At 35.8% G+C, this 20,552-nt stretch overlaps 1 protein-coding gene across 2 annotated transcripts in view; it reads right to left on the bottom strand.

Moving 5' to 3' along the window:
- The window catches only part of LOC135786543 (inositol polyphosphate-5-phosphatase A-like), a 149,940-nt gene that overhangs the window by 108,685 nt on the left and 20,703 nt on the right, over positions 1 to 20,552 (bottom strand). The gene's annotated exons all lie outside the window — the stretch shown is intronic.

Genomic DNA, 20,552 nt, shown 5'->3' with positions numbered 1-20,552 from the left:
ACTAATAGATTTAGCACACAAAGTCAAAAACAATACACTAGAAAAATATATGTTCACCTTGTTTCTTTCTTTTATCGTTTCATTAACATTTAGACCGACAGCTTTAAAGGGACAGTAAGTAGGATTTTCCCCCATCTAGTGGTGAGATTGTATTTTGCAGTCAAACGAATAGTGCTCTCTAGCGCCTCGCTTTTCCAAATGCATGTAAACTACGGTAAACATTATGTACTCACTGATCTCCTTGTCCGTTTCAGCTGGTTCACGTGTTCTGAATGAAAACACGCTATAGAAATGCGTTGGTAGGCTAGTGCTTTTGATCCCTCTCTGCTATTATGGTTTATTAATCCAGCGGAACAACATAAAAGCTTTCTAGTAGGGCTGCACGTTTTCAAGTTTTTAATTAACCGTTAACCGACACCCTTAGCGGTTAATACTCGGTTAACCATATTGTGAGCGGCGCAACCCAGAGATACAGACACACGAGAAAGGGGTAGTTTATTTTTAACACCTTTAATAACTGGTTGGACCACATTTAAAACTAAATTAATTTATAGAAATAAAACGCAGTGGTAAGGCGGAGCAGTTTAAGTATGTCACTGACTTTTGTGTTCGCGGGGATGGTTGGCTGGGCGAAGGTACTCAAAGGCCCCACGGCCGCCTCTCTATGAAGCCCGGGTGTTGGCTGTTGAGATGGTACAAGAACGAGGTTGTACTAGGCTTGTCGCGATAGTCGGTGAAATGGTGATTACCGGTGCTTTAGCCTCTCACCGGTTAGATCACTTGCCCATCCTGACACCGTCTTTCACCGTCGTTTTGATATTTTCTTGTAATTAAATCATCTAGTTTCGTTAGAGAGAGCAAAAAATAACAACAACTGAATGTGTCTGCTGCATGAATTGAGCGGAGCTGAACGCGTGTCACATCACAGATCAGCAGGTGTCAGATTTCATTTATTTCTGTCAGAGTTTGCGAGGCGAGCTGACTGACCAGACGATAGCAGAAGCCGCGTGCTTACTCGTTGTTGTTATACATATATGATGTTTAATATAAGCGAGATCGTTTGTTGTGTTATTATCAAGAAAAATAATAAACCCATCATTCAAGCAGCGCTTTATGGAGGAGTAGCCGGTTGCACTGCTTGGAACTGCCGAGTTCTGCGAGAATTATCTGCCCACATTGACTCAAGCACTTAATTAAACTGTTGCAGTTGTTGTACTCGCATTGCACGCAAATTCATATGCGATTTAACGCAGCTTACGCAAGCGCTGCATTTAAACAGTTGCGTAATTCAAAAGTGAAAGTAAAATGCGCACGTCTGTATGCTTTAACCGGTGGGAAAATACTGTCACCGCAGCAACCCTAGGTTGTACATGAAGTATATAAGCACTGCATTACATACTTGCATTTTGCTCTGGCGGGCTCTGGTGGTGCAAAAATTTATTACAACTAAATTCAATGCACGCCATTGACGCCACTTAACCGAGCAAAATGTTTTACTCGGTTACACAATTTTTTACGGTTAATCGGTTAACCATGGACACCCCTACTTTCTAGAACTTACACGTTCAGTGTAAATAAAGAGAAGAAATTCTAAGCTTACAAAAAATCATTTGACCCCAATGAGGACATATTTAAGAATAAAGACTTTATTTTGACAAATAAAATACTTTAAAAAAAAATACACATTGTCCCTTTAAGATCTACTATAATGTAACGATTTAATATAATCTTACACATCAGATATTTTCCCAACAGTTAACCAAACATTCACTTAAGACGTTTTAATAAATTTTTTAAAACTGTAAATCTGTGTATATATCGGGGTCTGTGTGAATGCTTCAGATCTGTCAGTCAGCGCAAGGAAGATCATTTTCATGTTTTATCTCTCTTAATAACTCTTTTAACATCAATCAAGTCCTGCACTTTATTTTCTAATTCCTGCATGTTTTAAAACTGAAATATCAGACCCTCATGTGGATGGAGACGTATCTTTGTATTAGCAAAGCATTTAGGATGGCACACCTCTCAGAAAACATACAAATAAAGATCAGTTTAGATGTTTAATGACTAACTAGAGTAGGGATGCTAAACAATTAATCGCGATTAATCGTTAGCAGAATAAAAGTTTTTGTTTACATCACATATGTGTGTAAACTGTATATAATAAATACGTATATATATATATATATATATATATATATATATATATATATATATATATATATATATATATATATATATATGAACACATTCATGTATAATTTTAAGAAAAAATGTATATATTAAGTATTTATATTTATATATAATATAAATTATACATAAATATAAAAAATGTATATACACATGAAAACATTTCATGTCCTCACAAGGTGACAAAAATACTGGTATTCCTATATTTGAGGGTACGATTGGTCCCCACAACCTGATAATTACCAGATACACACACACACACACACACACACACACACACACCTGCACACTGTTGCCTGGATACCACCGACTGATGCAGGTAAGTCCTTGTAAGTACAAGTTGTCTTCATTAGTATCCTTCAGTGACCCCACACACACACACACACACACACACACACTTCCTTTTCCTACTTCCTTTCACTCTTCCTCTTCCTGTCTTGTCATTATAGTTTAGTTTGTCAGAGGTCCAGGGTTATCATCCTACATTAAAACTAAGAAGAAGACCAAACGAAGAATAATGAGGTCGAAGCAACACAGCTGTCTGATTTGATCACAACCAGATCAAGTTAATTCAGCCAGAATAAGTTTACATGGCGAGGATATTATCTACATACTCACTGACACCAGTGGTTTAACGTGTAAGACCTGTCTCTATCTTCATACATCTGCACATTTGTCAAAGCTAAAGCCTTTTACAAATACAATACCGTATCATCACAAGACTCATGGAAATGTACACAGTTTCAGATGTATTACAGCAAACATAACATAGTTTCATCTCAAACAAACTCCATCCATCCATCCATCCATCCATCACATACATACATCCTCCAGAGATCTGATGGGGTTTCTTTAAACAAACATCCCACTAAATGATGTTTTATTCACATACTACATTTCTCAAAGTGTGTGCCTACATATTAAACTTTAAAAAAGGCTGCAATAAAACTAAATAATCATATAATTTATACAGTATATGCATGTAAGATAAATGAAAATGTACATCTAAAAGTTTTGTGGTCTGGTGTTAAAGAAGTATTTTACTGTGTGGAATCACTAACAAAACTTGCAATGATACAGCAGTACATATCATAATACAGCTCACAGTGACAGACTGTTAGTGCTTCAGGAAAACCAGACCACAACAGAGTCTATAGAGATCAACAACTACTAAAAATACTGACAGACCTCTTTTAAAACAGAGAGAGAGAGAGAGAGAGAGAAAGAAAGAGAGAGAGATTGGGGTCTCTATCGATCCTCATCACTGATTGGCTCGTCTTGTATTTACTACATGTAACAGTGACATCATCAGAAACATTAGTAGCAGGTGCTCATGACCTCTGACCTCTATTCATGAATGGACAACACTCTCTATCTGCATTATTCTCTCTCTCTCTCTCTCTCTCTCTCTCGCTCGCTCTCTCACTCTCTCTCTCTCTCTCAATAAACACGTGTAAAATATAAATCATGCAATTATCTGAAGTGGGTACTGAGGATTTGAGGAAAGCGTGAGGTCAATGGAAAAGTACACACACACACAAAACACACACAACTGTAATGTGTATGCCATGCACAAACACAGAGACAACACTTGAGCAAATAAAGAGACAGAGTCACGCAAACCCCTGATCAGACTTTATCGATTCCTCATTCTCTCAGTAATATTCTGATCAAACTCTGATCTGACACAATCACAAAGATCCAAATGGAAACAAACAGCACAGCGTTTACATGAATGGCATCATAAACTCACATAGACTTACAGGTGATGTAGGGCTGGGCGATAAAACAATAATTGACAATAATAAGCAAAAACACACAAAAAAGGTGTTCATTTCCCAGACCAAAATATGAATAAAACTGAACTCATATTATCATGCAAAACTGAGAATATTGTTAATTAAAGTGTTGTAATTTACTATAGTCTTATAATGGTCGTCACAGTAAATGTAAACAGTAATTTCTCTGCGCATCAGATGTCTGTATGTCGACATTACCCAGCATTTAGGAAATGTAGATTTTCGTTGTTGTAGTTCTGTGAGAATTTGTGTTTCTGTCACGTCTTTTAAAAACATTTGTTGTCCGAGTATTTGTCTGTAAATGAACAGCTCTGATACTGCACGTGTCTGTGTACCCAAATCATATATAAATCTAATGTATAAAGTGCTAATGTAATAACTTCAAAAGCGTAACGGTTGACACATCTCATGATCTGCTCGCACTGCAAGTGTTTTCCTGGTTGAAAATTTCAAATACATTTTCAAATATAAAAAAACAAATCCGGAATAAAAGGTCTTAAAATTAAAGGACAATTTGGGCTGTGTTTTGCTTTCAACTATTCAATAGGTAGATGTTGTCTTTCATCAGGTCAGAGGTTAGGGGTCAAGATTGTGGACAACTGGGTTACTGAATAAAGCCACAGGCACGACTTTACATTTGTACATTACTTGAATAGTCACACTTGCTAAAAGATAGCATGACTATATCATCTTATTTTACAGTATTTAAATGTTCCAGCATTACTAAACCTTACTTAGATTTTTGTATTGGTTATACCTATATATCAAAAATGTGAGATGTTGTCTCAGGGCTCAAAATTAACTTTTTTATTTGGTAGCACTGGTGCTCCCAACTTTAAAGAGTTAGGAGCACCAGCAAAAATTTAGGCGCATCCATCCAAAAATTAAAAGGCACCAAAACTACAATGTATATGTTAATAGATTTATTTTATTAAAAATAAAGCGCCACCATGGCCAGCATTTAAAATTTGGTCTTCTATTTATTTTATTTTATTTTTTGCTGCATAGATTCCAAAATTAATACCCAAATGCTGTTGAAATAGTATAGCAATAATAATTTAACAATTACAGGTAAAATGATTAAGATTACAATAGAAAATCTAGCAAACACGTAAAACACTGATTAACTGGGACATTACAAAAGTGACCTTAATATAGAAGGCTAATATATATTGGTATTGATAACTGCATTAACCAGGATGCTATTACTACTAAATAGGCAATGTTTAAAAAAAATACTATAAAAACATACCATCATTGTCGTGTTCCACATCAACATGGACCACAAGGATGTTTGTCAGATGTCCATTCACCAGCGCATGCGCACATACACTAAACACTCTTTGACAGACAGGTCGGTGTCTCCATCAATAATGAACACATTTGTCATGACACTACTTGTGTTTTTGGCACTTTCGCCATGTTTAAGCAAGGTCTGGCACTTAAATTTTTTGATTCCGCCACAACGCCGTTTTACAGGATTTACAGTAAACACATTTTAATAGCGGAGACACTCGAATCTTTAAGCCAGTCTCTCCGAAAGGTTTAACGTCAAGTCTTATTTTCCGGTGGTGGAGTCGCATTTGAATCCGGATCGTCGTCATTAATTACAGTAGTAACATTGGCTGTAATCAGCTCATTCTCGTCATGCTCGCGGTTCGTCTTTCACATTTTCGCGCTTCACGTACCAACGTAGCACGGCAACAAGGAATGACTGACGCTCATATTAGCCAATCTGCGGTCTTCATTAAAATGTAAGAACTTAATGGTGAAATTTGATTGGTTATGTAACGTTGGAGAGAACACTGAACCTGGGACAGCAGCACGCAGCATCACAATCGAAATCAAGTCACACCACAACAAAATGGGCAGTCGCACAAATGCTCCCAAATATATTTTAAGGTCGCACAGATTAAATTTCGGTCGCATATGCGACCAAAATTGCAATTTCGAGCCCTGTGTCTGCCCTGCGAAAGATGCAAAGTGATGTTATAGTTGTCAGAGCTTTAAGGTTTTACACAATTTCAAAAGGTTACAAACTTGTCGCCTTGTTGTTTTGTTACAGCGGATAAAGCATGTCAGCACAAATAAAAGTTACATAAAGTTATTATATTTTTGTTAATGAACTATATTTTTAATATAATTAGATATTGACCGATACAAATTTTTTTTATACCGATACAAAATCTTTGGATGCTTACGTGCCCGATAACTGATATGCTGAACAGATTTTTATACTAATGTTTTTGACACAATTACTACAACACTACTAAACTGAGCAAACCCTTATAATAATAACAATCACTCCCTCTTTGCATAATGCATACAATGTAATAAATAGAGGTCTGAAAGAGTGAAGAATAATATTAATTTAATGAATAATATCATTGGAATAACACATTGTCAGGAATGTAACAAACAATACAGCGTAAATGTCATTTAATTTTTTTATAACACATCTGTGCATTAACGTCTGTTCTGTTAAATATTAGGGATGTAACGATGCAAATGTGTGTTTTCTCAATGAATGAATTTGAATGAATTACGGTAAAATCCCGGCACATCTGAACGTCAGGGGGCGCTCTCGTGCAAAAACTCCCTTTGTGCCACAGAAGAAGTATCATTTCAAACGCTTTAAACGAAATGTCTACAGGAATATTTTGAATAAATTGTTTCAGGTATTTTCATGATAATAAAGAATATTTTGAATGATTTTTATTTAACAAGTGTTGCTTTTTTAAATGCACGTTATAAACAACTCCGACTCATAATGATTTTAGATTGTTAAAGACTTCCTACTGACCAAATGCCATAGTACACACACAAGCTGCGCATGAAACACAGAAAAGCAGCCTTGCGATTAAGATTCGGTTTCAGACAGGCATTTTTTATGGGACACACAATTAATCGTTACATCCCTATTAAATAAGTTGATTAATTAAAGCAAAGTAATTACTCAAAGTCCTTTTAATGAAATCACATTACTCTGCCGTCATATTTGCTGTGCAAGCTGTTGTTTGCTCCTCTCCTCAGATGCGTCCAGCACACAATTCTCAAAACGGCTACAAGATGGGGGCTTTATCATCAATCCAATATTACAAAACCGATATCCAATTATGGGAAATGCTTAAATATCGGGAAATATCTGTCAATCTCTAAGTATAATTAATGAACTTTGTTTTCTCCAAGTCTTTGTCTAGATACTTTTCAAAATAGCAACATTTTTTAAATAAAATATCAATTGATACCGTTATCAATCAATATAAAAAAAATAATTGTTGACAATACCCGGGCTCGACATTAAAGCTTGTCCGCTTGTCCGGGACAAGTGAATTTTTGTAGGACAAGTTTAAGAGAAAATGAGTTGTGCAACTGGAAATTAAATTTCAAACAAAACAAAATGGCATGTTACTTAACGTTATGTGCCGTTAACGACAGAGCAGAACACGCAGCGCAAACACAGAGCGGAATATTGAACAGAGAGCGCAGCGCACCGACACACACACACACACGTTTACACCTTACTGTTATTGTTACTAAACAAGCTGTGCACGCATGAAACCTGATCGCCAAACACGCAGGGGCGGGACGACATATTTTCTGCCTTTTCGGCAGCTGCAACTGGAAGTCTTTAAAATGATGCAAAAAAGACAGGAGTGGAGAGTGATGTTTTTTTTAAGGCTCCGGCATGAATATAAATGACAGGCACTTCAACCACGTTTTCATCACTGTGTGTCAAAAAAGCCAATTTAAGTCTGTATTTTTTAACTTCTAAAGTTCGGTAAAAACACATAATGGGCTTAAAATCTTGTTTAAGAATCTGTTTTATAATGAGAATCTCTCTTTTAGCGCGTTTATGTGTGTGTGTGTGTGTGTGTGTGTGTGCGCCGTGAGACAGCCGATCTGAATCTGACAGAGTTCGTCACTGTATATTAAAAAATCCCACACAAACATTACAGCGTAAATGCTAGGATTAAGACTGATTTTATATATAACAGATAATCTAGATACATTTACCCTAATAAGTTTTTAAAAAACATGGTAATGTTTTAATGTTTTGCTTTAGTGTTTTAATGTCAGGCAATCATTGAAATGTGGGAAAAATGAAGAGAAAGGCAGCAGATATAGCAATGACAAAATGAATCTTAGTAAAATACATTTCAGTGGCCTACAAAATTCACATGATTTTCTGATCTCTATAGTTTTTTCAGCAATAGGAGATATAAATTCTGGTTTCAAAGTAAATTTCAAAAGTTTTATTTGATTAAATAGTTTAAAAAAACTGAATTATGACTATAAATTGTATGTAAACTCAATTCATTTTAAATAAAATTAAAGTATTGTAGTAGCAATTGTATGTTATACATCATTGTGATTAACACAGCTATAATACTTAAAAGAATTGTAATATTATTAATTAAATATTAAATAATATTATGAATCTTTACCCCGGACAAGTGACTTTTGTGCATGGACAAGTGAAACATAAATTTACTTGTCCAAAGGACAAGTTCCTCAAAAAGTTAATGTCATTGTCAAGCCCTGAATACTTTTGTCATATCGCTCAGCCCTAAGGTGATGACATCATAAACTTGCATGCATTAACAAATGACAACAACATCATAATCTCGCACACACTAACAGGTGATGACATCATAAACTTGCACACACTAACAGGTGATGACATCATAAACTTGCACACTCTAACAGGTGATGACATCATAAACTTGCACACACTAACAGGTGATGACATCATAAACTTGCACACACTAACAGGTGATGACATCATAAACTTGCACACTCTAACAGGTGATGACATCATAAACTTGCACACACTAACAGGTGATGACATCATAAACTTGCACACTCTAACAGGTGATGACATCATAATAGGGCTGAAACGATTCATCGAGTTACTCGATTTACTCGATTCAAAAAATTCCTCGAGGCAAAAATTCTGCCTCGAAGCCTCGTTAAATTCCTATGACGCGCACTACACGCGCCGAGATCTGATTCACACGGACCGTTGTTCAATGTTCAGGAAGCACATCATAGCGCGTGGTACATTTTGAATTTAGTTGGCGCGATGGCGGAGCGAATATGTCCATAAACGGCAGAGAGAGAATGTCTAAAGTTTGGGATCATTACATTCAGCATCTGAACCGAAAACATCCACTGCTGTTTCACCAAGCGTCGATGAAACAAGGTAACGTAACTTCCGTTGATTTTAATCCCATACTGTATTTGTCAGGGGCGTTGCTAGACATAAAGCTCTACTGGGGCACGGGCCCCCCATTTTTTTAACTTTTTCCTGAAAGCCTGCGGTGTGCAAGATACAATTTTCTTTGCTTAATCCACTATTCCAACATTGCAACAAGTACTGGGAAAGACAAACATTTATTTAAAATTGTTTAAGTATCATCTTCATATATACATATATATATACAACATTATTAACATGTTTAAAGGCATAAAATGTTTGGAAATAATGGCCGGAGAGAAAAAAAATGTATGCACATTTGCATTTTTCATAACAATGATTAATAACTTCTTTTTTTATTTTTAAGAATATTTTCATTTTATGACTGCTACTAAAAAATCTATCTTAGTTACTGCTAACTATTTACGTAATGACCTAGAGCTAGTGAACTAAATATTAATTTCAAATCTGAAAATACTGAACAGTATAACACAGTTTTTGTATGTGAACAATGCAATTTTATTGACTATTGACAGAGGTTTTCCTGAGATTTTCCCTCTAATGTTTAAGCCCTGACAGGGTTAGATGTTATGTGTCTTTACTCCCTTAAATTCATCATCTCTCATTTTTCCTTCCCTTTTCCTGCTTTGCACAAAACATTTCTGATGTCCATCACATGTATGGGGGTAATATGATGCCAATATTATTGAAAATGGACAGAGTAAAAGTCACAAATAGATATTACAACTTGTAAACACAAAACGCAATCTACAAATAGATTAAAAATCCACAAACACAGTCCTCGTGATCCGCAAATGTAAAACAAGATCTACGAATCGTCTTTGTGATCCACAAATATAAAACATGATTTACAAAAAGAAATCAGTGACTTGTACTTGAAAACCAGAATTAGACTGAATGTAAAGTGACTTCTTTGCAGATGAATATCATTTTCTTTTTGTAGATTGTGTCACATTTGTTTTCAGAATTCTGACACTATTGTTTCGCTTTGGTGACAAAATAATGCCATAATCGTTGAAAATGAAGAGACTACAATTTGTAAACACGAAACAAATCTGCAAATAGGTTCCAAATCTGCAAACAAACTCCTCATGATCCGCAAATGTAAAACGAGATCTACAAATATATAAAAATCCACGAACAGATTCTTCATGACATACAAATATAAAATGCGATTTACAAATAGATTTAAAATCCGCAAACCAACTCTTTATGATTCACAAATAGAAATCATCGACTTGTACTTGACAAACAGAATTTAAATGAATGCAAAGTGATTTGTCTGCGCATGAGGGTCATTATTTGTTTGTAGATTGTGTTGCATTTGTTTTCAGAATTTTGGCACAACTGTTTCGCTGTTTTCCATTAAAAAAATCTACAAATGCCCTCCTCACAATTTGCAAACAAACACAGTCTAACTTGTATTTTCCAACCATTGTAAAAAGACATTCTTACACATTCTGTGCAAAGTTCAGCATGCAAGTGTTAAATTTGTGTTTGCAGATCACAGGGCATTCACGAATCCTTCTGCACAAGTCTACAGATCTTTTTGGCACTATCTTTCCGCAGAGTTTGTCACTACGATCCACGCGTGTAGTCAGCCAATCAGGGGTATTGCTTCAAAGTAATGCCACGCCCCTCAATAAGCTCTTTTCAAAATAAAAGCTGGGCTCACTGCCATTTACCGTTGCCGGTGTTACGTCGCTGAAAGGCGGCCAGACCGCGTTATCGATATTATATTAATGATATTAAAGCATTTATGTATAGCATGGCAAATATGTAGCATTAACGTGAACTAGAACAACCCCTCGTTTAAGTTATTATCAGTGCCTGACAAGTCAGCCGAGGTCATTAAATCGTTAAAAACACTGCATGAAGCGGTTTTATCCTTAAAACATCAGTGTCTCTTCAACGAACATTTGCCGAGCATCAGCGAGCCAGCTGGATGGAGTGGAGCTGCTAAGGTGAAGCAGCTAAAATAAAGCAAGCGGGTGCAACGATAATATTGGATGTAACTTGCCGTAATTAACAAAAACATGAGCCTTATTTGACAGCAGCACTAATTGAACTATTTGACCATATGCATTTGATATACATACCGTGACCGGAATGCACTTATACAAATCGCGCTGTTATTAGAAACATTTAACTGTTTCCAGACTGAGCATGGAGACAAAGAAGCACAAGCCGTTTATAGAAGCAGCTGCCTGTCAGCGTGTACGGAATGAAGTCAAAACGGTCTCGGTTTTTAGACCGGCAGTCTGCCTGTGCCATTCCACCCTAATCCGGACTGCAAATTACATGTTAATATTATATCCACCATTTATTTACAATCCTTCCTTTAAGGTCTGTTCTGCTTTTAACAGCTCAAAGCTATTACTCTCTGTAGCTTTCGAGTCCGTTGTAGGCTACAGGTAAATTTTGCAGTTGTTTTAGTTAACTTTGCAGAGCATTTTATTGTCGGAAATGGTCCTGGGCTGGGTTTTCCTATAACGATTGAACTTAGCACTCAAGAGCGCTTTCTACAAGGTAAAACGATCGCTCGCAGCTGGGTTTTAAGTGCTACTAACGAGTCGCTATCCCTTTGTCAAGTGCTGAAATGTCACTTACTGAATGACTCGTAATTGTAGCAGAAGCTTGTTTAGGCTAATGATCTTCAGCCGATGTGCACTAATATTTTTTAAAATATTATTAATTATTTTTCAATGACTTATTAAATGTTTTAATAATTTGTGCATCATGAAATATTCTTTTTTCATATTTAGTTAGGACTCGTCCCACTGCGCAATGCCTTCTGCATTTTATAATATAGTTTAGATTTTTCTTTTTATTTGTTGTTTATTATCTATGTTTATTTATTATTAAGGATTATTGCATTGTACCGTAAATATTTATTTGGTTTCTTTAATCAGATACCATACCCTTCAAAAAAAATATTTTTTTACTGTAGCCTAGATGAATTATAGCAGCAATTGGTAGGAACCATTTATCAATTTGCTAGTACCAACTTTTACCAAAATTGTACCAAATACGTTTTCCTTCTTAATTAATTTATGTTTAGTCATTTAAATTTCATTTCTCGTTTGAATTTTAAATATATTATATTAAAGTAATTTAAACAAATAAACAAAGAAAAAAAATCCAATAAATAAATATAGCCTACATTTAAAACATTACATTATCGTTATTGCAGGAGTGCAATTTGCTGGTTGTCCTGCAGGTGACCTTGTAACACTGCTGTCTTACGATGCACTTATAAATTAACGATTACTCCAGAGCACTCGTAGATCTACGATGATTTTCGAGTGCTACTTAAGCTACAAAGCTTTTGGGAAACGGCCCATAATTCTAAGATGAATTTTAAGATTGTTTTTACGATCTACTTAGCGATGCTTTTGGGAAACCCGGCCCTGCTCGTTTGGAATTTGCCTGGCGCACAGCTCTAGTCAGAAAGATTAAAAGGCGGGCTTTGTTGTTTTAAAAAATGTAATGCATTTCTATATATTACAATAATGAACAAGTCACCCATTTATCAAGTATCGATTCATTATTTTCACTTAATCCTTTTTGCTTTTTACAAAAAGTAGAATAGGCACGCATATTCTGCATTTAGCCAAAATTATGACTGTGGCATGAAGAAACTTTCCTATTTTAGTGAAAAATAAATAAGTTCTTTTGCTATTATTACATAGCATATATTGATGATTTTTAATAACAAATATGACAGTTTTAAACAAACTAAGTACACTGATAAAAATAATATGAAAAAAATTATACGCTGGATTTACTAAAAAAAAATACAGTGCATCATTTTTACATACACTTTTTTAAAGTAAGTTTTACATTGAATTTAAGCCTTTGCAATTTTAGCAATTGCAATGTTTAAGTAAGTTTTACATGGAGAAGCAATTAGGCCTACTAAAAATTCCATGTAAAATTTACTTTAAAAAGTGGATGCAAAAATGATGCACTATATTTTTAAGTTAATACAGCCTATTATTTTTTTATAATTATTTAATTTCCTTCTCACAAATTTTACATGATAAAATTTAGGAATTAACTAAATAATGTGTTAATCTAGAGTTACTTACATTTTTGCATTATTTGTACTCAAAAATAGTTTTTGTTTTAACCTATTTTTTTATATAATTGACTAATTTTATTTAGTTAAATTTACTAAGCCACAAAACATTTTTTACAGTGTAAAATAAGAAAAACGAAGTAGGTAAAACCGCATACCCAGCTAGACACTCAAATCGAGCTAGGCACTCAAATCGAGTCAAAACAGTCTTGGCTTTTAGACCCGCAGTCTGCAATCCACCCTAACCCGGACTGCAGGTGACATGTTAAAATTATTCCACCCGTTACATCAAATCAGTAGTGGTTCAAGCATATGTGCCGAACCCCCCTCCCCTTCATTGTCCCCCAACCCTACCACCAGTGAATAAATAAATACATTAAATAAAAACAAGAACTTTAAACAAAAAGCACACATAATTCTTTTTTTGGTTTTTAACTGAATTCTAAACACTAAAGTTAATTCCTTAAAGTTAATAAGGGTTAATCCCTAGTCCTCCCCTCGCGAGTTGTTTTTTGTTCAGGGCCTAAATGTGCATTGAAATATAGTTGAATGTATTTCATAAAATTAATAAAAGATATACAATTATAAATTATTGTTGAATTATCCCTTTTTCCAAGTCATTATGCACAATGTATCAAACTTTGAAAATGAAACAAAAACAATAACTTAAAAGTCCTTTTAAAAGCAGTAGTTATTAATGACATAACTGTATATACTGTACATTGTATATTTTGCACGTTTCTCATCCTCTTTTTAATCCTGCTTGACTGAAGGCTTCCGTTAGAACGTTTCTCGTTTGTCGTAAGGTTTTTGTACATTAAAGCTGTTGAGTTTCTCCCGCGGACTTTTCCCCCTCGCGCTCGGGCACGCTGTCTGCACATTAAAGCTGTAGAGTTTCTCCCGCGGACTTTTCCCCCTCGGGCACGCTGTCTGCACGCTGTATATGAACTTGAACGCACCGCCTAAAGTCGAGGGCAGGGCGCACACTTCTAGTTCTAAACAGGTTAACTGAAAGCACAATGACATTAAATGAGCTGACGCCTATTTCGTTTTTTTTTTTTCGCAGACGCGCACAGCTCCAGTCAGGACATATTAGCCAGTTTTGTATATCAGTAGGTTCCAAACTATTGCAACCCCATACGTATTTACAAGACCTACATTTTTTTATAGAAATATAGGGGAAAACACATTTGTTCCCTTTTAGTAGTTTTTTAACAAGTTTACTTAAATAATATTAAAATATAGGGCTGCACAATTATGGCAAAATCATAATTGTTTAGGCTACTGTATTTGCACTGAATTGGAAATGATATATTAGAAAAATACAATGAATTTTCAAGGCTGCAGAGAACAGTATAGCAGATATGGCTACTGAGGATTTAATTATATTATTTTAATAGTCAGCGAGTCCCACTCCGGCCCTCATTTTGAGTGTCTAGCTGGGTGCACATTTTTACCGACTTTCTTTTTCTTATTTTGGTAAAAAATTAACAAGTTCTATTATTATGTAGCATACATTGATTTTTTTTATAACAAATATGACTGACTTATTCATTGGCAAATGCAGAACAATGAGGAGAAAGCAAAGGTAGGCTACACGCCTTTCTCCCTTATATGATTAAAGGCTTAAATGTCATTTTTAAAACGAAAGCACATGCTTGTCAAATTTATGCTGGCTGGATAAATGCAGAATCAACAATATCTTAATTTTTTTCGATTTATTTGTTCGTATTCATTGACCCTTTTTTTTCTTGTGCAGATTAGCACGATTGTCTTTTTCCTGTCACTCAGCACGAATTTCTATAGCCTATATTGTTTTCCATGAACACAAATACATATATCAAATACTGCCTGACGAAATATTGTGACCGAGCCAGCATAAATTTGACAAGCATAAACAGTCCGCTTTCGGTTTAAATTTGTTTTTAAATTAAATACATTTTAAAATTACATTTAGCTTATGTTCCCTATGATTAATCTTCTCATCGCAAGGTAGAGGCGTGTCGCCTATGTTCTACATGTTCCTTGTTTTTCTGCATTTGCCAATAATTAAATAAATAGGCTACTTAGTTTGTTTAAAACTGTCATATTTGCTAGATAATAATAGCAAAATAACTTATTTATTTATCACTAAAGGAATATGCCTGCCTATTCTAATTTTTGTAAAATGCAAAAGGGATTAAGTGAAAATATCAATACTTGATAAATGGATAATCAGTCCTGACTAGAGCTGTGTGCCAGTCACATTCCAAATGAACAGGGCTGGGTTTCCCGATAACGATTAAACTTAGCACTTAAGAGCGCTTTCTACGAGCTACTTAACGAACATTCGTTGTTCATTTACGTGCGTTTCCCAAAGACGTACGTATAACGATCGCTCGCAAATGGGTAATGCAATAATCCATAATAATAAATAAACATAGATAATAAACAACAAATAAAAAGAATAATCTAAACTATATTATAAAATGCAGAAGGCATTGCGCAGTGGGACGAGTCCTAACTAAATATGAAAAAAGAATATTTCATGATGCACAAATTATTAAAACATTTAATAAGTCACTGAAAAATAATTAATAATATTTTAAAAAATATTAGTGCACATCGGCTGAAGATCATTAGCCTAAACAAGCTTCTGCTACAATTACGAGTCATTCAGTAAGTGACATTTCAGCACTTGACAAAGGGATAGCGACTCGTTAGTAGCACTTAAAACCCAGCTGCGAGCGATCGTTTTACCTTGTAGAAAGCGCTCTTGAGTGCTAAGTTCAATCGTTATAGGAAAACCCAGCCCAGGACCATTTCCGACAATAAAATGCTCTGCAAAGTTAACTAAAACAACTGCAAAATTTACCTGTAGCCTACAACGGACTCGAAAGCTACAGAGAGTAATAGCTTTGAGCTGTTAAAAGCAGAACAGACCTTAAAGGAAGGATTGTAAATAAATGGTGGATATAATATTAACATGTAATTTGCAGTCCGGATTAGGGTGGAATGGCACAGGCAGACTGCCGGTCTAAAAACCGAGACCGTTTTGACTTCATTCCGTACACGCTGACAGGCAGCTGCTTCTATAAACGGCTTGTGCTTCTTTGTCTCCATGCTCAGTCTGGAAACAGTTAAATGTTTCTAATAACAGCGCGATTTGTATAAGTGCATTCCGGTCACGGTATGTATATCAAATGCATATGGTCAAATAGTTCAATTAGTGCTGCTGTCAAATAAGGCTCATGTTTTTGTTAATTACGGCAAGTTACATCCAATATTATCGTTGCACCCGCTTGCTTTATTTTAGCTGCTTCACCTTAGCAGCTCCACTCCATCCAGCTGGCTCGCTGATGCTCGGCAAATGTTCGTTGAAGAGACACTGATGTTTTAAGGATAAAACCGCTTCATGCAGTGTTTTTAACGATTTAATGACCTCGGTTGACTTGTCAGGCACTGATAATAACTTAAACGAGGGGTTGTTCTAGTTCACGTTAATGCTACATATTTGCCATGCTATACATAAATGCTTTAATATCATTAATATAATATCGATAACGCGGTCTGGCCGCCTTTCAGCGACGTAACACCGGCAACGGTAAATGGCAGTGAGCCCAGCTTTTATTTTGAAAAGAGCTTATTGAGGGGGCGTGGCATTACTTTGAAGCAATACCCCTGATTGGCTGACTACACGCGTGGATCGTAGTGACAAACTCTGCGGAAAGATAGTGCCAAAAAGATCTGTAGACTTGTGCAGAAGGATTCGTGAATGCCCTGTGATCTGCAAACACAGATTCAACACTTGCATGCTGAACTTTGCACAGAATGTGTAAGAATGTCTTTTTACAATGGTTGGAAAATACAAGTTAGACTGTGTTTGTTTGCAAATTGTGAGGAGGGCATTTGTAGATTTTTTTAATGGAAAACAGCGAAACAGTTGTGCCAAAATTCTGAAAACAAATGCAACACAATCTACAAACAAATAATGACCCTCATGCGCAGACAAATCACTTTGCATTCATTTAAATTCTGTTTGTCAAGTACAAGTCGATGATTTCTATTTGTGAATCATAAAGAGTTGGTTTGCGGATTTTAAATCTATTTGTAAATCGCATTTTATATTTGTATGTCATGAAGAATCTGTTCGTGGATTTTTATATATTTGTAGATCTTGTTTTACATTTGCGGATCATGAGGAGTTTGTTTGCAGATTTGGAACCTATTTGCAGATTTGTTTCGTGTTTACAAATTGTAGTCTCTTCATTTTCAACGATTATGGCATTATTTTGTCACCAAAGCGAAACAATAGTGTCAGAATTCTGAAAACAAATGTGACACAATCTACAAATAGAAAATTATATTCATCTGCAAAGAAGTCACTTTACATTCATTCAAATTCTGGTTTTCAAGTACAAGTCACTGATTTCTTTTTGTAAATCATGTTTTATATTTGTGGATCACAAAGACGATTCGTAGATCTTGTTTTACATTTGCGGATCACGAGGACTGTGTTTGTGGATTTTTAATCTATTTGTAGATTGCGTTTTGTGTTTACAAGTTGTAATATCTATTTGTGACTTTTACTCTGTCCATTTTCAATAATATTGGCATCAAATTACCCCCATACACATGCGTCAATGATCGGGTGAAAATAAGATTTTCATTATTATTTAGAAACTTTTCATTATTATTTAGAAACTTACTTTAGTCTCGTCATCGCGTGTACTTTGTATGCGGCTGCGCACGGCAAAACAGTCGCGTGCTCGCCTCAATTCATGTCCGCGTCCCCGCACCCATTCATGTCCGTGCGCGGACGCGGACATGAATTGAGGCGTGCACGCGTCGGTGCGACTGCTGCGTCGCTTTTTCAAACGTGAATTGGGTAACTACATTGCATATTCATCCGTTTTTGTCTTTGTAAAGGAATAAACAAGTTAACTGCTAAAATGTAAACTTGAGATTTACACAGGGGCACAAAAGATTTACACTGGGGCACGTGCCCCAGTAAAAGGGGTCTAGCGACGCCCCTGGTATTTGTAGCGATGTCGTTATGCGGTTTGACTAGATATGATGTTTAGCTTTGATGTTTTTAAGTAGTAAACATATTCACGTTCAATTGCAGGACAGGATAGATTAAAAAAGAACCCCTTCACACACACGCATGCAATACAGGTGTGTGCACCAAAAAACGGCACCACAGTGCAATCATATATGGGCAACTTGTAATCTGACATATTCTGTTCAATAATAATAATCTCTGTCTTATTGGAGTTTAGCATAAGGAAGTTATTCTCTCTCACGCAAGTCAGACCAATCGCGCAATGCATCACATAACGTTATGCTTAAACTTTTATGTAGCCACGCAACAATAATTTCAGCATGCATTCACTGTATACAGCGGGACGTGATGTTGTGATTTTTCGAAAGGATTCTTAACCTAAAATGCACCGCAATGCAAGTGATGCAAACCAAATGCAGCGTTCTATTGAAAAGTAATGTATGTATTTCTGCAGTACCAAAATGCAATGAAGCAACTGAACGTCTGACTGGGGTGTCACTCTTCCTCACGCACAGAACGCGTGCACACACACAAACACAAGTGCACGTGCGCGCATACACACAGGTTGTTACCATAGCAAATAGGCTCATCCCAGAAATGATATATTATATGTTAAAAGCCTAATGGTAAATGCTGCAGGTGTAGAAATGTACATAAACCAGATATTTACTTTGATGTCAGGGCTAGATTACAGCATGAAACCAGTTGTGCATATTAATAAATTAAAGTGTTTAATTGTTGGCACTGGCACTTATAAACACTAAATGGGTAAAAAATTGAAATAAATAGGCTTATTTCTTGGAGCCAAATACCTCTGTTTTTTTAGAAATAAAAGCCAAATGCTTGAACATTTTACAGCCAAGTCATTTTCGTTATGCATTATTTGTTTTGGTTGTTTAAAAACACACAAAACAATTATCCGATTACTCGATTAATCGATCGATTCAGTGCTAGATTAATCGATTACAAAAAGAATCGATAGCTGCAGCCCTACATCATAAACTTGCACACACTAACAGGTGATGACATCATAAACTTGCACACACTAACAGGTGATGACATCATAAACTTGCACACTCTAACAGGTGATGACATCATAAACTTGGACACACTAACAGGTGATGACATCATAAACTTGGACACACTAACAGGTGATGACATCATAAACTTGCACACACTAACAGGTGATGACATCATAAACTTGGACACACTAACAGGTGATGACATCATAAACTTGCACACACTAACAGGTGATGACATCATAAACTTGCACACTCTAACAGGTGATGACATCATAAACTTGGACACACTAACAGGTGATGACATCATAAACTTGCACACACTAACAGGTGATGACATCATAAACTTGCACACTCTAACAGGTGATGACATCATAAACTTGGACACACTAACAGGTGATGACATCATAAACTTGCACACACTAACAGGTGATGACATCATAAACTTGCACACTCTAACAGGTGATGACATCATAAACTTGCACACACTAACAGGTGATGACATCATAAACTTGCACACACTAACAGGTGATGACATCATAAACTTGCACACACTAACAGGTGATGACATCATAAACTTGGACACACTAACAGGTGATGACATCATAAACTTGCACACACTAACAGGTGATGACATCATAAACTTGCACACTCTAACAGGTGATGACATCATAAACTTGCACACACTAACAGGTGATGACATCATAAACTTGCACACTCTAACAGGTGATGACATCATAAACTTGCACACTCTAACAGGTGATGACATCATAAACTTGGACACACTAACAGGTGATGACATCATAAACTTGCACACTCTAACAGGTGATGACATCATAAACTTGCACACACTAACAGGTGATGACATCATAAACTTGCACACTCTAACAGGTGATGACATCATAAACTTGCACACACTAACAGGTGATGACATCATAAACTTGCATGCATTAACAAACAACAAGTTATGGAAAGAGAAAACCTTTCAGACAGAAAGTGAGAGAGAATCAGACACTGACAGAAACAACAACATATACACACAATTACAGTCGTAACACATCTGAGGAGCCACAACAAGACAATTGAAGATGATATTACCAATTTGCAAATGCGTGCACAAACAACAAACACAATCTGTGACACAGTGTGAAGTAGAAGCACACACATCAGACAAAGTGAAACAGGTTTTTTTTATCAG

The sequence above is a fragment of the Paramisgurnus dabryanus genome, chromosome 20, assembly GCF_030506205.2.
Source record: "Paramisgurnus dabryanus chromosome 20, PD_genome_1.1, whole genome shotgun sequence".
Classification (NCBI taxonomy): Eukaryota; Metazoa; Chordata; class Actinopteri; order Cypriniformes; family Cobitidae; genus Paramisgurnus; species Paramisgurnus dabryanus.
This window is presented reverse-complemented; position numbering and strand designations above follow the sequence as displayed.